Genomic DNA, 19,226 nt, shown 5'->3' with positions numbered 1-19,226 from the left:
ACTATGATAGATGAGTTGTCACTCAAGCCGAGATGGGCAGCATTAAGCTATAGTATTGAACTGTATTAAAATACTGATTTTGAAAGAGAAAGTAATGTCTTCAGTTAGGCAAATCCCTAGGCATATATAAAAATGTGAAATCAGGCAGTTTGGGGAAAACTGTGGCAGCATGGAGTGAACAGGCATTGGCCTGCTGGCTGGTAAATCACAGATCTTTTAAAATTTCTGGAGACCTTTTCCACAGGAGATCTGTTTAGCCTGTGATGGTGAGAGAGATGGTGGCCAGGCCATCTCTGTGAGGTTCCCAGAGGCCCCCTGGGATGCAGGTCATGAAAGCTTGGAAGAGGACTTTTTTTAATGAAGTTTTAAATTTTAAGATAATTGTAAATTCACATGTAGCTCTAGAAATAATATAGAAAAATCCCATGCAGTTTATTCTAAGATAATATCTTGGAAAACAATAGTACAATGTCATAACCAGGACATTGACATTGATGTAATCCACATATCTTATTTAGATTTACCATTTTACTTGCACTTGTGTGTGTGTGTGTGTGTGTGTGTGTGTGTGTGTGTGTTTATTCTTTACAGTGTTATCCTATGTAGGTTCATGTAGTCACAACTGGTGAAAATATAGAAAAAATTCCATCAATACAACAATCTCTTGTGTTGCCCTTTAAATAATTAAATTAAAAATTAAAATTAAATTTAAAATTTTGAGGCAAAATTCACATAAAAGAAATTAGCCATCTTAAAATGGACAAATCAGTGGCATTTAGTACATTCACAATGTTGTGCAATTACAGTCTCTTTATAGTTCCATAACAACTCCATCAACCCAAAGTAAAATTCCTTGCCCATCAACAATTTCTCCTCATTATATCCTCTCCCTAGAATTTGGCAAACATAAGTATGCTTTCTGTCTCTGTGGATATATCTGTTCTGGGTATTTTATATAAATAGTATCACAAAATATGTGATGTCTAATGTCTGGCTTCTTTTACTTACCACTATGTTTACAAGGTTTGTCATTACTGTACCATTGTAGCAGTACCCCACTTTTATGACTAAATAATATCCCTTTGTATGTGTAGACCATGTTTTGTTTACCCATTCATCTGTTCACAGACATATGAGGTGTTTCCATCTTTTGGTTATATGAATAATGCTGCTATGAACATGCATATATATACATATATATATCCACATATATATGTATGTGTGTATATATATGTGTGTGTATATATATATGTGTGTGTGTGTATATACATGTGTGTGTATATAAGTGTATGTGAATATATGTATGTGTTTATATATACGTGTGTGTGTATATGTATGTATATATGTGTGTATATATGTGTGTATATGTATATATATGTATGTGTATATATATGTATATATGTGAGTGTATATATGTGTGTGTATATATATGTGTGTATATGTGTATATATACATATATATTAGTTTGAGTATCTGCTTTTAATTTGGGGAGGTATGTACTTAGCAATGGAATTGTGGTATCATATAGTCATTTAATGCTTAACTTTTTCAAGAGAAGACAAACCATTTTCCACAGTGGCTAAATCATTTTATATTGCCGTCAGCAATGTATGAAGGTTAGAATTTTTCCACATTCTTGGAAACACTTTGGGAGACTATTTTCTATTATTGATTCAGTCTCTTTACCTATTAGAGGTTGTGTTAGTCTCCTAGGGCTGCTACCCAAAATACCCCAGACCGAGAGACAAAAACAAAAACAAAAAAATTCTCACAGTTCTGGTGGTTAGAAGTGCAAAATCAAGGTAGTAGCAGTTTTGTTTTTTCTGAAGTGTCTCTCCCCAGCTAGTAGATGGGCTGCCTTCTTGTTGTGTCCTCACATGACCTTGTTTTCTGTATTTGCTCATCCCTGGTGTATCTTCTTCTTCTTATAAGGACACCAGTCATACTGGATTATGGCTCCACTCTTAGGAGCTCATTTAACCATAATTACCTCTTAAAAGCCCCATCTCCAAATACAGTCACATTTGTGGTTATCACTTCAACATATGAATTCTGGTGGGACACAATGCAGTCCACAATACAGGTGTATTCAGATTTTCTATTTTTTATTGAGTCACTTTTGGTAATTTGTGTTTTTCTAGGATTTGTCCATTTCTTTCAAGTTATCTAACCTGTTGGTATGTAACTGTTCATATAATCCTTTTAATTTTCATAAGTTTGAGGTTAATGGCCCCACTTTAATTTTTTATTTTAGTTATTTATGTCTTCTTTTTCATTTGTCACTTTAACTAAATATTTGCCAATTTTGCTGATCTTTTCAAAGAACCAACTTTTGGTTTCACTTATGGTATTGACTTTTAGGTTTTATTTTGTATATTTCTGTTCTAATTATTATTTTTTCCCCTTCTGCTAGCTCTGTGTTTAATTTATTCTTTTTTTCTACTTCCTTAAGATGTGAAGTTAGTTTATTGATTTGTGATCTTTTTAATGTTTCCTTCTGAGTCCTGCCTTGAGTGCATTCCATAAGATTTGGTATATCGTGTGGGTTTTTTAATACTCAAATGAACTTTTATTTATTTTTTATTTTTTAAATTAAGCTTTAAAAATTTAATCCCAGTATAGTTAACATATAGTGTTATATTAGTTTCACGTATACACTGCAGTGATTCAACAATTCTATACATGCTATGTTGTGTTTCTGTTTTCATGTGTATTTTCTCATTTTCTTGTGATTTCTTGTGTTAGTTTAAGAGTATGTTGTTTATTTTCCACATATTTGTGAAATTGCCAGTTTGCTCTTTGTTATTGATTTCTAGCTATATTCTATTTTGTTCAGAGAAGGAAGATACTTTTTATAATATCAATATTTTTAAGCTTATTAAGACTTCTTTTGTGGTTTAACATACATGGTATGCCCTGGAAAAATGTTCCATGTACTCTTGAGGGAAATATGTATTCTAATATTGTTGGGTGGAGTGCTTTGTATATGTCTGTCAGATCAGTACTCTCCTGCTATTCTCAAGATTCTCTTTTTGTCTACGTCTTTTGATATTTTGATTATAAGCCATCTCAGTGTGGAACTCTGACTTTATCTGCCTTGATATTCAGTGAGCTTCCTGGATTTTATGCTCATGTCTTTCATAAAATTTAGGAAGTTTGTAACCATGGTTTCTTCAAATGTTTTTTCTGAGTATTTCTCTCTCTTCCTTGTCTATGTCTTCCATAGCTATATATGTTGTTCTGCTTGGTTATGTCCTATGGGTCCCTCAGGCTTTGCTAACTTTTATTCTTTTTTTTTTTTTTTCTGCTCCTCAGATTGGATGCTTTGAATTGTCCTACCCTCAAGTATGCTGATTCTTTCTTCTGCTTACTCAAATTGACAGTTCATCTCCTTTAGTGATTTTTTTCATTTCAGTTATTACACTTTTCTGTTTTGAATTTTTGTTTGGCTCATTTTATAATCCTTATATTTTACTGATATCCTGGTTTCTTAAATTTTTTTTAATGTTTTTATTTTTTATTTTTTTTTGAGAGAGAGACAGGGTGTGAGTGGGGGAGGGGCAGAGAGAGAGACACACACAGAATCCAAAGCAGGGTCCAGGCTCTGAGCTGTCAGCACAGCTTGAACCTCATGGGGCTTGAACTTCACGGATTGTGAGACTATGACCTGAGAAGTTGGACACTTAACTGACTGAGCCACCCAGGTGCCCCATATCCTGGTTTGTTTTAGTTCTTTTTTCCTGTTTCCTTCAGCTCTTTGAGCATATTTAAAAATATTTATGTAGTAAATCCCATGTCTGGGCTTTTCCAGGGATGGTTTCCATTAATTTTTTTGGTCCTGTATATTAATGATGCATTATTATTTCTTATGATTTTTTTGTTGTTGAAAATTGAAGTTTAAATATTATACCATGGTAACTTTGGAACTCAGATTCTTCCCTTCCCTAGTGATTTCTGTTTTGTTATTTACTTATTTATTTGTTTTTTTGTTTATTTAGGGAGCACACGCAGGGGAGGGGCAGAAGAGAGGGAGAGAGAATCCCAAGCAGGCTCCACCCTGTCAGTATAGAGCCCAATGTGGGGCTCAGTCTCACAAACTGTGAGATCAATACCTGAGCACAAGTCAAGAGTCAGATGCTTACCGACTGAGCCAACCAGACACCTGGGGTTTCTGGTTTTGATCGTTGAAGCCTCAAGTTGACCATTTGTTTATGTACCTCTTCAAAAAAAATTCTTTTGCCAAGACCATTCCTTTTCAGGTGTGGTCTCTGAAGACACTCTTCCCTTAGTTTATATTTAGGTAGGGTTTTGAAAGCTATTTCCTCGAATGCCAGGAGTTAAAAAAATTAAAAATACAAACAGCCCCTTCCCCCAATTTCGAAACAAAAGCAAATAAAAGACAATAGCAGCAGCAACAATAAAAATCACCACTTCCATTTTTTTCAGACTGGCTCTGTGGTGTGGCGCTCCTTCATCACTTAGCCAGGGTCCTTGCTACTCTACTTTAGCCTTCATTTCCTGCTTGCATCAGAGGTTACCTAGAGGTGAATGGTGAGGGTATTCTCAGGCCTGTTTTAATCATGCATCCTGCTCCAGATATGCATGTGACTTTCTGAATTCTCCAGTATACGTGAGTGCTTTTAGAATGCCACAATTTCTCAATGAAACTTTGTCCAGCTTAACCTCCCTGGCTTTAGACATTTTATTGAATACATCAACTATAATCTTTTGCCCCAGGAAGATACAGGGTTTTAATTTGACTTCTGTTTTCTAGCAATGCTTGTCTCTTTTCTGACCCAAGTGATTTCTGAGTTAAGAGAAATAGAGACAATGACCTTGTGTCAGTTTGTCAGATAGCCTCTAGACTCAGTCGGAATGGACAAACACAATAATTTTAAAATAAGGTCCACTCTGCTCTCTCTGAACCAAGGACCTGGACCCCACACTGGGGGTGTGGTCTGCTGTATTTAAGGTCACTATCAAACTGTAAGGGCGTGGGACATGGGTAAGTTAAAATGTCACAGAACTTTTCTACTACTTTCAAATTGCTTTTTTATTGATTATTTACTTGGTTATTCAGAGTTTCTTGGTTTTTACTTGATTTCTTTCTCTGTCCCAGGATCTTATCCAGGATTCCATGTAACATCCAGATACCTATCTCCTTAGCTCCTCTTGTCTGTGACAATATCTTAGTCTTTGTTTTAGATTCTCTTGACAGTTTTGAAGAGTACCACTTATGTATTTTGTGGACTAGCTCTCAATTGGAATTTGTCAGATGTTTTCCTCATAATTAAACTGTGGTTCTGGCTTTCAGAGGGGAAGGACACAGAGGTAAAGTGCAATTGCACACATCACATCAAGGGTATATACTATCAACATGAGTTATCACTGTTGATGTTAACATTAATCAACATCAAAGCTAAGGTAGTGTTTGTCAAGTGTCTCCACTGTAAAAGTGATTCTTCCCTACTCCTCTCCCCTTTATATAAAGTACCTATCGGAAGAAAGTCACTAGGTACAACCTGCACTAAAGGGTGGAGAATTAAGCTCCAACTCCTTGAGAGCTGAGTATCTACAAAAATGATTTGGAAATCTTGGGAGATTTCTCTTTTGTCACTATTTATTTATTGATATATTCAATCACTTATTTGTAACAATATTCTATTTACTTTATACTTTGGGTTGTAATCTAATATTATTGTAGTTTGTTGTTTAAATTGTTCTTTTTTTAGGTTTTTAAAAAATGTTTATTTAGTTTTGAGAGAGAGAGAGAGAGAGAGAGAGAGAGAGAGAGTGGGGGAGGGGCAGAGAGAGAGGGAGACACAGAACCTGAAGCAGGCTCCAGGCTCTGAGTTGTCAGCACAGAGCCCAACATGGGGAAGGTACCCAGAAACCTTGAGATCATGACCTGAGCCCGAAGTCGGATGCTTAACTGACTGAGCCACCCAGGCACCCCTGTTTAAATTATTCTAACTTTGTTCAGTAGGAGTTCTTTCAGTTGGTTCTTCCAACTTTTTGGCATACTCCTATCACTATAGGGTTTTTTGAGCATGTTTTTACTTTCTGGTACTACATGATGTTCCTGTCCTATTTCTAGAATCAGTCCTGTCCCTAAGTGTTTTCCTATACTTTTGGAGAGGAATATTAGAAAGTAAGATCTGGACACTGGGTATGCTCATAGGTGTCATTGTTTATAGGTCTTCTCAGGTGACAGAGCAAGGAAATACATCAGTGTGTTAACTTATATATATGCACATGCATAACATATTTCTATATGTAACCCATCTATATCTGTATTAAGCCAAACATGAGTTTATTCTGATTTTCCAACTCTAATCCATTACCATATTGATCATTCTAGTCTTCTTCCTTTTGCTTATCAGCTACCTCCTTCTCCAATAGCAAGAAACTTGGATCCCACCACCTCCCCCACCTTTTTTCTTAATGATTCAATTCCAGTATACACATATAGTGATATCAGAATTGTTATTGAGTACCTCTGTAAGAAAAAAAAAAACTTTAAAAAACTATCTACAATTTCTTTTGCCTTTAACTTTATAGATTCCACTCACTTCCAGAGGTCAGTGCAATTTTCCTTACCCTATTCAGTGAGGCTGTTTCATACATTTGCAATACAATTAGATTTATTTTTTTTTTTTGTCACAGTCTGCATTGCATCTTGGGATCTCCAACCTCCTAAATAACTATTAAAAAAAATTCATACATTAAGTTTCAGTCTTTGTTCTCTAAAGTTCTGTGGGTTTTGACAAATGCGTTATGTTATGTATCAGCCATTTCAGTATCACACAGAATATTTCACTGCTCTAAAAAATCTCTTGTGCTTATCTATTCGACTCTCTCCTCTCCTCCAAGACCCCTAGCAACCACTGATATTTATGGTATCATTATACTTTTGACTTTTTCACAATGACATATAATTGGAATCATATAGTATGCAGCTTTTTCAACTGGTTTCTTTCACTTACCAATATGTATTTAAGATTTGTCCATGTCTTTCATGGCTTGATATTTCTTTTTATTGCTGTATAGTACTCCACTGTATAGAGTTACCATTGTTTGCTAATCTATTCATTTATTAAGTATCATCTTGGGGGGCACCTGGGTGGCTCAGTCGGTTAAGCATCTGACTGTGGCTCAGGTCATGATCTCATGGTTTGTGAGTTCGAGCCCCACGTTGGGCTCTGTGCTGACAGCTCAGAGCCTGGAGCCTGCTTTGGATTCTGTGTCTCCTCTCTGTCCCTTCCCCACTTGTGCTCTGTCTCTGTCTCTAAAAAATAAATAAATGTAAAAAAATTTAAAAAAAAAGCTCATCTTGGTTTCTTCTAGCTTTGGATCATTATGAATAAAGCTGCTGTCAACATAGACATGTAGGTTTTGATATTGTCATAAGTTTTTGGTTCAATTGGTAAATGCCGAGGAGGGTAATTTCTATATTGTGGTAAGACTGTTTAACTTCCAAGAAACTGACAAATTATCTTCTGAAGTGGCTTTATCATTCTTCATTTCTGCCAGCCAAGAATGAGAATTTTTAGGTTTTGTTTTTTTGTTGTTTGTTTGTTTCAGCCATTCTAATAGGTGTGTAGTAGTATCTCATTGTTGTATTAATTTATAATTCCTTAATGGCAAAATGATATTGATAATCTTTTCTTAAGCTTATTTTCCATCTGTGTATCTTCTTTGGTGAAATGTCTGTCCAGATTTTGTCTATTTTTTTATTGCATTTTGTTTTAATTGGGTCGCATTTTAAGCGGTTTTTTTTTTTTTGGTTTGTTTTTGTATATTTTGGACACAAGTATCTACTATGTATTTTGCAACTATTTTCTACCAGTTCATGGCTTATCTTTTGGTGTTCTTAACAGCGCCTTTCACTGACGAGAAGTTTTTCATCTTAATAGGGTTCAAATTATCACTTAAAAAATTCTATGTATTATGCTTTGGTGTTGTGTTTGAAATTCATCACCAAATCCAAAGTCACCTAGATTTGGGGACAGATATTTGCCATGCAAAAAATTGAAATTTCTGGTCCTTGTGTTGTTTGCTTTACAAGTAGCATTCGATGAAGTGGATTACTCCTCTTTGGTATATTTTCTGTATTTCAATTCTAGGACACCACCCTTTCCTTTTTTCCTCCTACACCATTAGCCACTCTTTCTCAGTCTCCTTGCTGCTTTCTTCTTATCTCTTTGATCTCTTAAGGCAGGAGTGCTCCAGAGCTCAGTTCTATGATCACTTCACTTTTCTATATACATCCACACTCTTACTGACTTTATCCAGTCCTGTGTCCTAAACACCATCTATTTAATATTGACTAACAAATGTTTATATCCTTCTAGACCTCTTCTCTTAATTACAGATTCACCTATAACTGATTGAACCTCTACATTGATTTCTTCTGGAATCTAGTTGGCTTTAATCCAAATTCTTCATTTCTACCCCCATTCTTGCATCTCTTAGAGTCTTCTCATTTAAGTGTGTGAAATTGCCCAGGGATCAGTATTTTCCTGGATGGAAATTAAAGATAGTAGCCATTTTATGGAAATAGGGACTGGTACATAGGGGAAATAAGCACTATCTCCTGTAGTTGCTTTCTGTGGTAAATGATTTGCCAAATGGCTGCCATTATTCCCTTTCCTCTAAACATGCTCTTGAGTAGTCTCTTCCCCTACTGACTTCAGACTTGATCATGTGACTTTCTGTGGCCAGTGGAATGTGGTGTTGTATAAATTCTGAGCCCAAGCCTCAAGAGGCTTTGCAGCTTCTGGCTTCATTATCTTGAACTACTTCTCTGGAAGAATCATGTGAAAATGCCTGGTCTAGCCTACTGGAGATTAAGACATGGAATAGAGATGAGCCTTCCCAGCCAAGAACCCCTAAACTGAACAAATTCTAGACACGTGATTGAAGGCATCTTTGACCCTCTAGCCCTAGTAGAGTTACTTGATGACTGCAGTCAAATGTGACCCCAGGCAAGGCAAATAGAAGAACTTCCCAGCTGAGCCCAGGCCACATGGCTGACTCACAGAATTGAGCAAATGAAATAGTTTTTGTAATAAACACTAAGTTTTGGAGTGGCTTGTTATGCAGCACAAAATAATTGAAATATGGGAATGCAAGGAAAGTTTTTTATCCTCACCATCACACATGGCATAGTATGGATTTGGGAGTTTTGGAGGATGTGTTCACTTGGATATCACTAGTTGGCCTGTGCTATGGAAGCTGAGCTGTATTTTTATTTAAAAAATTCATTTCATCATCTTCCTATTTTCCCTTATGATTTAGTAAAGACTGCAGAGTTTCTTACTGTACCAGTTGAGTCCAACTTCTAAAACACCAGCTGGTGAACTTTCTAGTCCCCATGTGTCAAAGGTCCGTTAGAGGTAGTGCGGAGTGGCAGTGGGACCAGAGGGAGAGAGTCCAGCAGACTACACAGAGTCTGGTCAATCAACTTCAACTTCTTTCTTTGAAGAAAGGTCATAAAGCCTTTCTTATTGATTATATCCTCTTACTTTACAAATATTCTTATAGTTCCTATACTCCCCTTCTAGGAGTTGGACTGATTTCTTTACTCACCATTCATTCAACAAATAACTATTGAACTCCTCCCTAGGCTTAGTCCCTGTGGCCAAACATCACAAAGATAAAAGACTTAATTTCTTCCTTAATGTCCCTTGCCGGTTAGCCCATCCCCCCACCTAACACCTTTCCAACAACCCTCAGTGTGTTCTTTGTATTTAATCAAACTGGCTAGAGGTTTATCTATTTTGTTAATTCTTTCAAAGAACCAGCTCCTGCTTTCAGTTATCTGTTCTATGGTTTGTTTTTTGTTTGTTTGTTTCTTTTCTTTTCTTTTTTTGTTTGTTTGTTTTTGGTTTTGATAGCATTGATTTCTGCTCTAATCTTTATTTCCTGTCTTCTGCTGGTTTTAGGTTTTATTTGCTGTTCTTTCTCCAGCTCTTTAAGGTGTAAGTTTAGGTTGTGTATTCAAGAAGGCCTGTATTGCCTTCTCTTTCTGTATTCAAGAGTAAGAAAAGAAAAAAAACATTGAATAGATGGACCAGCGAACAGACCTAAATATGATTGAAATGACATCGTTTTCCCCTAGAAATCAAACTATGAAGCACTTTATTGTCTGTAAACTAAGCAGGTGGAGTGTTCATCAAGAGCTCGGTTAGCCCAATTGGGTATGGCTTAGTGTAACGGCTCTGTTTTCCATTAGATGGTGCTGTTGGGTTTACTGGGGTGGATTGTTGTGGTGCGCGTGGGAGTGTATGCTCATGCGTGGGAGGGGTGAAAATGACTACCCAACTACCCAGTCTCTAGTATCATAACTCTGTGCTCTCCCTGACCAGCAATCGCAAACCCATCCTTTGTCTCTGGCTTCCATCTACTCCCTGCTTTTACACTGTCTGTGACCAAGACGTCATGTTGCCAGGCGGCACCTCCCTCCTGAGTTTTATTTCAGATGCAGCTGTGTTTCCTGACCCCTCACTTCTGAGGGACAGCGGCTTTAACCCATTCTGACCCTCTGGGGGAGGGTCTCACTGAGCAATGGCCAGTGCAGGCCAGGTGCAGGCCACACCCAGGAACGTTTCTGGGACCGTGCTGCTGCCTATGCCCAGAGACTGCGGCTGGGTGCCAGCCCACCCCAGAAAAAGTTCATGTGTAGCATGAACTGTGTAGCAGCAGCAGCATTTCAGGGATTATGGAAAATCACAACACACATCTGGCACCAGGTTTCACCCTTAAGGACCTTGTTTCAGCACCAGCAAATGTGGTTGTTCTTTGGGGTCTGCTGGGACATTTGCCTGTGGGGAGGCCAACAGCCTTTACTGAATGTCGCCCCAGCAGGGGAACTGTCTCTCTCCATGTGGCCCAAGGACCCCCTGGACTTCACTCTCTGCTCCTGAGGTTTCGTCCTTCCCACCAGAGCACCGCCAGGAATCGAGCTGCGGAGTTTCAAACTCTGGGCTCCCTGTTTATAGAGTCTTAATAAAATTTAAGCTCTCTCCTTTCTCCTTTATCCCTTTTTTGTTCAGTCCCTTGCGGCTGTTTCATTTAGGGAGGGGTGCTTTCCTGTATTCTCCCCTGCCCCTGTCTCCGTCCTCTCTCTCCACACAAAAGCGGCTCCCTGCCCTCTGCAGCTTCTCTCTCCCCCAGTTCACCTCTCTGTGTCATGTACCTGCTGAGTTCTGTGGTTCAGGTTGTGCAGATTGTTGTGTTAATCTTCAAATCAGTTTTCTAGGTTGTTCTCTGTATTTCTAGGTTGTTCTCTTATGGTTTGTCTCCCTCTCTATTTTTATATATATTTATATATTTTTGCTTCCCTTCCCTTCTGCTCATCTGTTTTGTATCTTAAATTCCATATATGAGTGAAATCATATGGTGTTTGTCTTTCCCTGACTTATTTCGCTTAGCATAATACACTGTAGTTCCATCCATGTTGTTGCAAATGGCAACATTTCATTTTTTTGACTGATGAGTAATACTTCATTGTATTTATTTTGTGAAGAATCAATCCAATTTCCTCAGTACTTCAGCTGGAATTGTGGCAAGGGCCTCAGTCCTCCAACAGTCTTAGAGAGCTTTCCCCCAGCTCCAAAATCAGCTTGGTGAACATGTGCAGGCCACGAGAAGGGTGGAAAGGCACACAAAACGGTTTTGGAGCCAGAAGGATCTGGTATTGCATGCTGCTTCTGTCACTGACCAGATGTGGGCCCCTGAGCAAGTCATGTCACTGTCCCCAGACTGCTTCCTCATGATGAAGTTGGGGTTAACCATTACCAGCCTCATCAGGCTCTTGAAAGGAATTAAGAAGACATGTGTACCGGGGGCATGGCAGAGCACCTATCACATGGCTAGGGTGCAATGAATGGCCTCAATGTTGAAAATGTTTCTGCAGGTGACGATAGGAGAGGAGGTGCAAAGGGCTTCAAGTTAAAGTCACAGGCTGCCCAGCAGTAATAAATGCCATGCACTATAACTCAGATACTTGAATTTGGAAAGGCTCTGAAGTTTTCCTTTGATGCCCAGTCCTTGTTTTACACTGAGTTCTAAGAAGTTTCTATTTGTGTTCTTTGCAGTTCATAAAAGTTTCCTAGAAGGCATGGTGATGTTGGTGGTGGTGATGGTGGGGAGGGATCTGCCACCCATGCCGTTTAGACAACAGTGGGCAACTTCAGCTGAAAGTTGGAAAAAGGAAAAAGATGAAAGAAAGAAAGAAATCAAGAAAGAAAGAATGAAAGAAAGAAAGAAAAGGAAATAAAAGAAGAAAAGATAAGATGCATGCTCATGATCATGGCCATGCACCTGCTCCTTTAAATACATCCAGCACACCCATGTCAGTTGGGTAGAAAATCTTAAAAAGCCATGTAGCCCCTTGGCCTCAGGCATCCTTGGGCTGGCTGTTTGCCTGTGTCTATGGTTTTCCTGGTGTTTTGCCCATCAGACTCCATGTCTCGCCTGATACTTTATTTCACACATCTTGTGCTTGTGCCAGACTCTGAACTCAGGACCCGTGTGTGCAACACTTTGGGGTTTGCCCTTTGTCTCCTCTCACAACAAGAATCACAGTAAGATTCTCACAGTAATAATCTCCTGGTGCAAGGCCATCTCCTGGCTGCCCTGGCTCTCCAGGCAGGCCAGGTCATCAGACAGTCTAAGTCTATATAAGGGATGGTGGTGGGGACCTCACTGCCAGAAATAGTCAGGAACAACACATCATGGTAACTCCTGGTCACAGTGAGGCAAGCAGTCATGTTTAAGACAGGATGCTAGAAGGCAGGGACTACTTCTACTAAATAAAAGTAGAAAAGGGAAAGAAGTTTTGAATCATAAAGAAATAACTTTCTGTTATTTGGCTTCTACCTGCCATATTTGACCTTACAGAGATATCATATCTCCATTCGCAATTTTAGAACCTGTGGACTTCTTTGTGGTCTGGCACCTGCAGGAGGTCATGCAGCTGACTCCTGAGCATAATGCCCCTGGAGCCTGGATCAGATATGCCCAGGCTTGAGACATCTGATGTTTGGGGCCCTCAGGCCCTGAAGGTACAAGGTCCGGATATACCAGGAGATGCAACACAAGATGACGGGTATGAAGACGGGGCTGGGGACGGGTTGGCAAAGAGTCCTTTATGAGAAAATCTCAGAGCATGAGCTGGGGGCAGACGTGCTGTAGAAAATACAGAAGCCCGAGGCTCCATCATTAGCTGTGTTCAATATCCATGGGCTGGAGGTGAAGTGCATTTTCAAAGAGGTGAACAAGTTAATCAAAGCAATTGAGTTCTGCTCTTTTGTAGCAAGCAAGACACTGTGCCAGGGTAAACAGCACTGCCTGGAGGAGACAGGGAGAATGACGGAGGTAGCTGAGCATTCCCAGGGAGCCCAGCTAGGAAGACTTTAGGCTTCTGCTGGCTGCACCCTACCTGGATACAGGTGTTCTGCTCCTCTTCTGTGACCAATGTTTGTACACATGCCAGAGCCCAGCCTGTCTCCATGGCTGAAATACAACCCAGAGCCAGTGCACCCATAAAAGGAGGTGCTTCGGCTGGGGTGACAGGGGTGTGTGTGTCCTAGACTTTGTGTTTTTTGAGTAGGCCAGTGAAAAATGGGTGGATGGAAAGGACTTCCAACTATTAATTTTACTAAAGTAGGTCATTAAAAAAAAACAACTATTGCTAACTATAGCTAATCATTTCTCCAGAGAAAGAGCATTTTGAAACCAGGAAAACAATATCTCAGAAAAAAGGATAGACTTTTTTTGGGTGCCTCGGTGGCTCAGTCATCCAACTTCTGCTCAGGTCATGATTTCACATGAGTTTGAGGTCCTCTTTGGGCTCTGTGCTGACAGCTCGGAGCCTGGAGCCTGCTTTGGATTCTGTGTCTCCCTCTCTCTCTGCCCCTCCCCTGCTCAAACTCTGTCTGTCTGTCTCTCTCAACAAATAAATAAACACTTACAAGGTTGAAAAAAAGATAGTCTTTTTTGTGGACTACACAGACCAAATTTCTGATTTTTTTTCCTTTTTAAAAATTTCCTCCAAAGATCCCTGGACAGTTCATTGTGGACCAGGCCAGCTAAGAGGATTTCAGGCTGTCCTGGATTCAAATGTCCTGGCCTCAGAAAATTTATTTGTCTCTGGGCACAGTGCTTAACCTCTCTGAGTGTTTGAGGGTTGTTTAGAGAAACAGAAGCAATAGGATGTGTGTGTGTGTGTGTGTGTGTGTGTGTGTGTGTGAGCTCCTACATGTGTGCATGCACATGTGCACATATGTTCCAGAGACAGTCTGCTGGCAGAATTCTGTCTTGCTTGGAACTAATTCTATCTTTGCTCTGATAAGGCCTTCAACTGATTTGATAAGGCCCATCCATATCATGGAGGACAATGTGCTTTACTCAAAGCCCACCAATTTAAATGTTAACTGCAGCGAAAAAACACCTTCACAGAAACACTTAGGATAATGTTTGATCAAACATCTGGGCGCTGTGGCCTAGCCAAGTTGACACACAGCATTCCATCACACTGAGCTCAGTTTTCAGTTTTCTTAACTTAAAAATGGAAATAATAATCCTTTCCATATAGACTGGTTAATAAGACTTGATAAAATGGCACACAAAGACTGCCCCAGGAAGACTGCCCTGGCCTCCGAGGCCTGGCTGCATATGCTATCCCTCCTCCAGACCCCCTGAATCTCTGCAGACAGTCACTGGACTCCAAGCTCTGCGGGGTAGGATTGTGTCTTCCTCCCCATAAGCGCTCCCAGAGGTCTGGCCCATGGGGACCTCAGCAAGCCCATGACTGCCTTGTGCTGTGGGACCAGCCCGGCTTTTCCACCAGATGCCCCACTCGTTTCTGCCACCCATGCCAGAACAGACCCTGGTGCTCAGTCAGTGTGTGGGGAGTGGCTGAAGAACTGGATGGGTGAGGGGACTGTAGGAGGAATTTTGGGACTCCATCCGGGACTTTACAAGAGCTAGACTCTTCTTTGTACCAGCCCATCTGTGCCTACTCCTGCCCTCGCCACTGGCAAGCTGGACTCCTCCTCCGTGTTCTGAGCAGTCAGATTCTCCTCTGTAGGCCTCCCATAGGGACACCAGGTATCAGTCCTTCCTGACTTTCTGTAGCCACCTGACTTCCAAGTCTCATCCAGACTCCTGTGGAGCTACTCAGGTTTGTCTGCTCTGGGCTGCATGGAGGCATGGCATCCTGATTCATCTCAGGGGAACTTCCCCTGATCCCCAGAACTCCAAGTACCTCTTCACGATGCAAGACAGCTTCTTGGTGTGGGCCAACAAAATGGCCTCCTGCTTTACCAAGACTTCTGCTTCCCACCTGGTTTCTTTCACTGGAACCACAGTGCTATGAACCTTTTCTCCATCTTCACCAAGTCTCCACATCTCACTGGGAAGATGGGGAGCAGATGGCATCACTTCTCTCAGTTGCTCTCTCTTAGAGCCCTAAATGTCAGCAAGTTCCCACTGTCCACCCCTCCCCCTCCATCTGGGGACAAGCAGCCTCATGTTTAAGGCTGCTCCCTTCCCACCTGGTCCTTGCTGTCTTGCTGAGCATGCTGTGACAAAAAAAGAAAATGTCTGTGGGTTTGGACAAAGTGAATCCTCTGGGACTTTGGGCGCATTGCTTCACCTCCTTGAACCTCAGAATCCTTCCTGTCATTCAGTGAAATCACTATTAGGAATACATGGGTTATTGACTACTCAAAGTGCCTGGCACAGGCCTTGGCACAGAAGATGCTCAAGGAAAGCCTGTTCCCACTGCTAACCATGCCCCCCAAAATGCTCAACTCCACCTGCCCCCACTGGTGTGAAGAGGAACCTGGGTGCCTGGTCCAGGTGCATCTGTAGCTTGCCCCCCACATGCACACCAAGGATGGGGCAGAGCTTTCCGGTTGGGTGAGGTTGGGTTGGGAAGGTGGCACTGTGAATAACAGATGTTTTTCTCGTGTGGTGTTGCCTCCCTCGGGGTGGAGGCAGAGTCTTCATGGTGGGAGGTGAGGGGGGGTAATAGGGTTTCTGTGACCTGAGAGCAGCCTGAGATCTTGGGGCCCAGTCCCTGACTTTCCCCACTCCTCTGCCCACAGCTATGGCCACCTTGCCTCCTGGCTCTTCTCTGAGAGTGTTCATGCAGCCCATGGTCCTCCTGGCATGCTTATGTGGAGCCTTGCTCCCTCAGCATGAGTATGGCCTTTGCTTCCTCACAGTGGGTAGAGGCCTGACCTCTCACAGTGCCTCATGGTTCACACCCTCACATTACCCTTCACTGTGCTTGGCTCGGTGTTACCCTAAGAATCTCCCGTCCTATTCCCAGTGCCCTTCCAGACCAGCACTGCGCTTCCTCCCTACCGGGACAGCCTTTCCCCTTGAAGATCCACGCTGCTGGCTGAGAGGCAACTCACTGCTGGTGAGTAGGGGATTATAAAGAGGACCACCATGCTCCTGCCTGGTCCAAATGCCCCTATCTTTAGCTCTCATTGAACTATTAAGACGACATTATGAAATGACAACTAATTAGTGGAGAGACAGCCTTGAACAGGGTAAAAACAGGAACCTGCCAGTGAAGTGGGACAACTTAATTGTAGTTACTTATTTAATGGTAGAAAGAAAAAAGTGTGTAATTAAGTGTTTACTGAACATCAGTGGCTCACTGTTAGAGCTTCTGCTCCAAGTGGAGAGCTTGCTGTAGTCTTTGGCATGTGTTAATGCCACTTGCACAGAAGGCCCGTGGCATGGAGGGGAGGGGATCTGGAGTGAGCTGGTGGACAGAATGGCTGCTAGTCCTTTTGACCCAACACCCGAATCCACCCCACGTTCATAGATGTGAAAATGGGCCCCAGAAGGGGGCAGGGTGGGGGCGCCCAGGCCCAGTGCATCTGCCACTGGAGACCCCCACTCCATCGCTATATTCCTCATGCACAGTGATTGTGGAGCATATCACACGCAATTCTATTCTTTGTGAACCTATGACAGTCATGTCCTGGACCCCCAGCGCTGGGCCCAGCACATAGTAGACCACTGCTCGGTAGCTTTTTTTAGATTGACATTTTGAGATGGATGATTCATGTGTATCTCCATGTCATGACGGCAGCTCTTTGAGGCAGGGGCTGAGTCACAGTGATTCTAATCTGGCACATAATGGCACCCACTAAGTAGCTCTGATGTCACCATAGCTTTTCTGGGGAAATAAAATTGATTTGAGCCAGCACAGAGCAGTCAGCCTGTAGGTGTGGACCATGCATGGGGCAGCTGGAGGAGCCCAAGACCCACTGCACATTGAAGGCAGACTTAGCTACAGCTTTTCTAGCAAAATCTTTGCCAATGGCTTGCTTGCCATTCTACATGGCAGTTCCTGTGGCCACCTCTGGGTGTGGGGTGCAGTCCCCTGACACCTGCTAGCATGGGATGGAGTGCTCACATTCCAAGCCCTCAACCCAGCAGGTCACTGGGTCACCAGTGTGATGCTCATTTGAAAACTTGATGGTGTCTCATTTCAGGTCCAGTGGCTGCTGATGGCTGATTTGTGACATTAGCCTTGATAACACTGCCTGCTACCCTCCCTCCTAAAGAGGAGAAGTGATCTCTACCCAGGAGCACGAGGGAGAATCAGGGCTGGATCCAAGAAACGGCCCACCCTGGCCAGGCCTCAGTTCAGCTGATGTACGCCACTCAGTGCCCCTGTTCTTGTCCTGCTGCTGGGAAGGACCATGGAGCCTGAGCGGGAGTAACACCTTCACTGCGTGTCTTTCAGAACCCCCCGGTCCCCCACCCTCTCGGCTCTGAGCCTGCACATTTGGCCCATGTGCACCTAAGGGAGCTCCCAGGCCTCACGGCTTGGAGCCTGGGTCTTTAGATGTGTTGTGTTTTCCTGCCCTGGCCATGAGCCCATCTCTAGTGTGCCAGCCTGATGCAGGCAGTGCTTCTCATGCTGGCGCTGCCTCAGAATTACCTGGAGGCTCTGATTCAGGACATCTTGCTTCATACCAAACATTGCTTCTCCCATAGCACTCATCCCATGTCCCTAAGTGTAAGATCCACGAGAGCAAATATCTCCTATTCACTGTTGCATTTTCAGGGCCCAGGAGAGGGCTTGACCCCATGTGGCATTTTTTTTTTTAATAAACAAATGTTTTTTAATTTTTTTTTTTAATGTTTATTTATTTCTTGAGAAAGAGACAGAGTGTGAGTGGGGAGGGGCAGAGAGAGAGGGGGAGACACAGAATCTGAAGCAGGCTCCAGGCTCTGAGCTGTCAGCACAGAGCCTGAGGCGGGGCTTGAACTCAAAAGCTGTGAGATCATGACCTGAGCTGAAGTCAGATGCTTAACTGACTGAGCCACCCAGGTGTTTAAAAAACATTTAAAACAAATGTTTTTAAATGACCATAGCTACCTGCAGGGACCATGTTGGGGAATTGGATCCTGGAGACCCACTGGGCATGACCACAAGGCTCTCCTGAAATGAGCTGGTAAAGGCCCAAGTTCAGTCTCACACAGGCTGCTGTCAGCCCGGAAGCAAAGGGTCAGGCAGGTCACGTGTGTGTGTGTGGGGTCAGGCCGGGCAGGCTGATGCCAAGGAAGACAGAGAGAAGAGAGCTGGCAGGCCCTTCTCACATCCCCACCCTTGCTGAAGGCACTCTTTGCTTAGAACTCCTTCCTCTTCTTCCTGAACTCTGGATTTCAGCAGGGGTGGGGGGCAAGTCGCTCCCGTTAGAGATGGAGAAGCCACAGTTCTACCTACTGATCAGATTTTTTTTCACTTTGTAGTAAGGAAAGTTTTCAACATTTACATAAGTAGAGAGTAAGCATAATGGATCCCTATATGTTCCTCAACAACCTTTTAATGACTCTTGATAATTCACCCATGTTGTTTCATCTATTTCCTTCCACTTTTGTCCTGAATCATTGTAAAGCAGATCCCAGACATTATGTCATTTCATTTGTAAATATGTGGATGTGCATCATTTACTGATAAGGACATTTTGTTTTTAAACATAGGGACCATAAGCCTGCCATTATCTGTTATCTGGCCAGGGAGACACTCCATCCTTCCGTTTCCACAGACTGGTCCCACCCATGTCCCAGGAGGGTGGGGTCCATTCCCCATCCCTCCAATCTGGGCTGGCCTTGTGACCTGCTTTGACAGCAGAACGTGGTAGAAGTGACACTGAGTAATGTCCACAGCTAGGTTTAACAGG

The sequence above is a fragment of the Panthera pardus genome, unplaced genomic scaffold (assembly GCF_024362965.1).
Source record: "Panthera pardus isolate Hobbes unplaced genomic scaffold, ASM2436296v1 HiC_scaffold_10, whole genome shotgun sequence".
NCBI lineage: Eukaryota > Metazoa > Chordata > Mammalia > Carnivora > Felidae > Panthera > Panthera pardus.
Note: the sequence above shows the minus strand (reverse complement) of the source record.